Source organism: Pimephales promelas, chromosome 19, assembly GCF_988280905.1.
Source record: "Pimephales promelas chromosome 19, fPimPro1.hap1.1, whole genome shotgun sequence".
Lineage (NCBI taxonomy): Eukaryota > Metazoa > Chordata > Actinopteri > Cypriniformes > Leuciscidae > Pimephales > Pimephales promelas.
This window is the reverse complement of record NC_142787.1, coordinates 36,855-41,968: the sequence shown is the minus strand read 5'-3', so window position 1 is coordinate 41,968 and position 5,114 is coordinate 36,855. Positions and strand designations below refer to the sequence as shown.

The window sequence follows — 5,114 nt, the reverse complement described above, 5'->3', positions numbered from 1 at the left end:
AAACAGAGTTAATTTGTCCTATGTATTACTTCATAAATTAATTCAAAGACTCATTTTGTTCATACATTGTGTAAAAATCAACTCTAACACTGATGATTTTTATAATTGCTTTGTGGTTTTCATAGCACAAAGTGATTTATTACATAAAACAATACAAAAAATTGGGAAAGGTAGCTTTTCCACCTTTTGACCACAAGATGTCGTTAGTGTGCACCGTGCTGAAAAGCTTCGAGTAATGAACTAATTTACGATACACTTGAGGGGAAAGCCTCAGTGCTTCAGAAAGCTTCATTTCACCATCACTACATAATAGTATATTATCTTTTTGTATTAGTCTTTTTGTAACAGCTCTTACTTCACGATTGAATTAAAACCCAGCCAACGTGACAGCTTGCTGGAACCAGTGGAAGAACCAGAGCAGCTTCTGGAATGAGCTTTTATATCTGTGCTGAGGTGCATGTTGGGAACTGGGAGAAACCAAGTGTAGAAGATGAAGGGGAATGTTTGTTTAAAAATGTAACAGTTTTTCAACGAGGAAACATGTATTCATGGTTTTTTTAATAATAATTTGTGAATTAGGCCATGTACAGAAAGTTTATTATATTGAGATTTGGTGGTTTGTTGAATTTTATTCCTTGTTGTTTGCATTCCTGTCAGTGGTTTTGCCCATAATTATAAAGGCCCACAGGATGAACCTGCAGGATTTCCAGTCTGGGATGTAGATTGGAGACTGAACTGAACTGAACTGAACTGAACTGAACTGAACTGAATTGAACTGAACTGAACTGAACTGAAGGTAAGACAGTTATTTTTATTGTTGGTTATTTTTCACTTGTACTTAATTGGTGTTGTAGATCTCTACTCTTTCTGTATATTTGTATTTTCATTTTTGAAACTTTAATGCAGTACAAATGTAGTGATTGTAAACCAAGGCTTTCTGAAGCATTTTTAGGCTTTCATCAAACTGAGCCACTCCTTGATCCCAGTTTCACCGTCTTCATTAACACAACACAGCTGAACCAAATGAACTGGTCTCCATTCTCTCCCAGTTCGTTTCTATGGTAACTGTCGTTGGGTTAATTTACCCCAGCTGTGTCTCGTTTCCTTGATCTGTTCTCTGTGTATTTAAGCCCTCTGTTTCTCCCTGGTCTTTGACTTGCATTACTTTAAGTTGTAGTTGATGTGTGTGGTTCTCCTCGTGGATTCTGCTGGTCACTGGTCTATTAAAGTCTCCTGAAGTTTTCTCCATCGTCGGGCGCTTTAATGCATCCACCATTTTGTAAGTGACATTTATGAGAACATCTTTTATTGACTGTTTTACACTTAATTTGGATTTAATATTTAAGTGTTTCAAAATATTTCACTTTATCTGCTTTCACACAGATTTTTGGATTTTTTTTTTTTAAATTATTACTGTTTCTTTAATTTGGTGTATCATGTTAACTGTTCTGTTTTCTCTGTAGATCTGAGATGTAAATGGGTCTGATGTGAACTCTATCACTGAGATCGGATCGTTTGTGTGGTTATTTGATGTCCAACGATCCATTTACAATCTGTTCTGCGTTTTTTAAACACCTGTATTCCAGATATACTGTCTGTTGCTCTAATGAATTAACTTAATTTGATGATTTTGCTCCAGTGAGCTCTTGATTGGAATGAGTACTGCATGTGTGTGTGTGTGATCTGATGATTTGTGTTTTTGCAGGAGCTGTTTAGGGATATAAAGGCATCTGAGTGAGTCAGAGTTCAGATACAGAGGGTCACCAGATGTAGTGACCGGTGAAGTTCAGGTGAGATCCATTCATCAATGTGCACCCTAAATAACTCAAAGAATGACATGTTCACCGATGACCGTTTGTTAATGTTAATTTGTTAACTTGCCTATTTTGCCAACATGATCAATACTATACTTTGTAATTTTCTGTTTAAATGCTTGTCTGTTGTAAGTGTTTCTCAGGACCTCCACACGCTCTTAAATGGAGACTTATTTATATCGAGACTTATTCTTGTTTCTATGTGCTCTTCTCTGCACTTCATGTTCTATTAAACCTTTTCTTTTGCACCTCACACTGTTTTAACCCTAATATTATGTAAATAAACTTATTTTGGATGCAATTAATCATGATTTATCGTTTCACAGCCCTAGATTAGATTACACAGCCCTATGTGAATTGACTTAATTATTGTACTTCCTAATTTATGTAGTGAAGATGATTATTGACAAGTGTGTGAAACAAAGAAACTGGCTTAATTACACTAATTGTAAAAAAATAAAAAGTGCAGGCATTGTATATTTAAGGGTTGAAACTCCACATGTCCAACTTCTTAAACAAATGTTACTGTTGAGAGTGTGTGTACTTGTACACGAATGCCATGTTCCTTCTCAGCAAGCCGGCACTGCTAATCTACACTACATGAATGCCTTTTTTATTTTTATCTTTATAAAGCTGTATGATTAATTTGCTTTGTACAACACCATAGTCCTGAAATTGCTTCTTTTGTATATATGCCTTCACTTCATCTCATGTATCCAATTTAAGACTTGTTTGTCTGTCTATTGGTACAGTGGCCAATACTTTTACAAAATTTACAATTTTGTATTTGTGCATTTATTCCTTTCTCTTGTCTTTGCATTTTTTTGTCTAAGCCCATTGTTTTTTGTTTGATTTAATGTCTTCCATCCATCTTTCATTTATGCTCTTTTAATTATTAGCATTAATGCTGTTCTATGTTCCTGTCCAATTGACTATTTAATGCCGATTCCTATTTTTCTAAAACTGTTCTTTTTTTGTATTGAAATGTAATGCATCAAATGTTTTGTCTTTACTGTTTGTGTATTTTGTATATTTATGCACTTTTTTATGTTTTATTCTCTGCCTGTCTTCTGTATGTTCGCATTAGTGGCTGATCTTCTATGCCCATTTTCTGCTTTGTGACTCATATTATATTATATTACGTATCTTTCACTTGTTTCTTACATTTTCGGTCTACCTTTCATGTCATTGTTTGCCCCTTCTTGTATTGTAAAGCTTTTTATGCAAGTTTGACTTATGTCACAGGTCTTCTGTCGCAGGTTGGAGTGGGCCAATCTGACTGCATCCACCCCTGAGACCCGTACCACCCTTGGGGAGTCGGACAGAGCAAGGAGGACAGACGACAAGATTTGGGTAAAACAATATTTTTCATTGATAAATTTAACTAGGGGGAATGCAGGGTCGGGGTTCTCTGATGGCAACTTCACTGGGAATCAGTCAGGTGATAACGTGACGCTTAATTCCTCTTGCAGGCCGGTGATCACGAAGCTTGCTGCAGGAGGGTTTCAGGCTGGAGGTCTTCACTGCAAAGCAGTCAGGTGAGTACGATCACGGAGTCCTCTTCTCTCAAAGGGCTAGCAGACACAGAGCTTGCAGCGGGGGGTCTCCACTGCAAAGCAGACAGGTGAGCATACAGGTACGTAACACTCTTCTTTAAGTGACTGAGGGAGAACTTGCAGCTGGAGGTTTCACTGCAAAGCAGTCAGGTGAGTATACAATCACGGAGTCCTCTTCTCTCAAAGGGTTAGCAGTCACAGAGCTTACAGCAGGGGGTCTCCACTGCAAAGCAGTCAGGTGAGTATACAGGTATGCAATACTCTTCTTTAAGTGACAGAGAACTTATGGCTGGAGGTTTCAGACATGTAATCCTTGTAAAGTTTTGTAAAGGTTTGTGTTTGTTGCTCCATCTAATTGATTCATCAATCCTTGATTTTCTTCTTTACCACTCATTTGTAAACAAGCACCTTCTATTTTTATAACATGTGAACTTATCCTCGATACTATAACTTATAAAAAACAATTGGATTGCTTTATCGCTACTTGGATCCAATTTTCCAAATCTCGGCTACTAGCCTTTAGCCCGCTAGCATTTCAAAAAAGCTGTTCGGAGCTGTTGTGCTGAACGTGGGAGCGAACAACATCAGGCTGAGTTTCTGAAGGACTACAGGAGCCTGATCCAGACGGTACGCAGCACATCGCTTGAAGCAACGATCATCGTGTCTGGACCGCTTCCCACGTACAGACAAGGACAGGAAAGGTTCAGTAGATTATTTGCACTAAATTAATGGTTAATGTCATTGTGTAATGAACAGAAACTGCTCTTTGTAAATAATTGGAATCTGTTCTGGGAGAGACTTAGGCTCTATCATGCTTCACCCCAGCAGAATCGGAGCGGCTGTTATGTCGGAAATCTCCAAGACGCTTCACACCTAATGATCTGTAAGTCAAAGTCCAAATCAAAGTTTTTGTTGTCCAAACTTAATTGATATGCTTGGTGTGGAACATTATATTGAAACTGTGTCTGTTCCTCGTTTAGTGACGCCTGTGGAGAGACGACTCTGCCTGTGAGCTGCTGGATCGGGGGTCAGTGCTTGAAACATCACACGCCGATGCTCACAAGTCAGTGGTTAGTTTCTCTTTGGTCAAGACTGTACGCAACACATCGCCTGAAGCAACGATCATGTTTGGACTGCTTCCCACTTACAGACATGACTAGTAAGTCAAAGTCCAAATCAAAGTTTTTGTTGTCCAAACTTAATTGATATGCTTAGTGTGGAACATTATATTGAAACTGTCTATTCCTCGTTTAGTGACGCCTGTGGAGAGACGACTCTGCCTGTGAGCTGCTGGATTGGTGGTCAGCGCTTGTAACATCACAAGCCGATGTTCACTAGTCAGTGGTTAGTTACTCTTTGACTCTGACTTCGTCTACTCCATCCGTTTCTCTGCCCAGAAGGACGCGATCATCTCTGGCTTCATTCAGTCCGGCACAGACAACACCATGGATCACACAGCGGAAGACACGAGCCAGGACCAGAGCTAGAACCTCTCTGCCGCCCCTCCCGGTCTTCGAGATCTCGACCCGAAACGCTTCTCCCCTCTTCGCGAGTCGAAAAGCGACGACGCCGTGATAAGCGGCACGTCCATGATCCGTCATGTCCGTGCTACCTCAGGTAAGGATAAGGTGTGCACTCACTGCTTTCCTGGTGCTCGTGTTCTTGATGTTGCTGCACAGGTTCCCGAGATCCTGAACAGTGATGAGCACGTCTGAGCTGTTGTGTTGAACGTGGGAGCGAACGA

The 5,114-nt window shown here is 39.7% G+C and overlaps 1 long non-coding RNA gene across 1 annotated transcript; it reads left to right on the top strand.

Moving 5' to 3' along the window:
• The first annotated feature begins 1,049 nt into the window (after positions 1–1,049).
• LOC148970694 (uncharacterized) lies at positions 1,050–4,223 on the top strand. Its single transcript, XR_016147746.1, has 3 exons — positions 1,050–1,790; positions 3,074–3,167; positions 3,287–4,223. It is a non-coding gene; the product is annotated as an uncharacterized LOC148970694 (long non-coding RNA).
• The last annotated feature ends 891 nt before the right edge of the window (positions 4,224–5,114 follow it).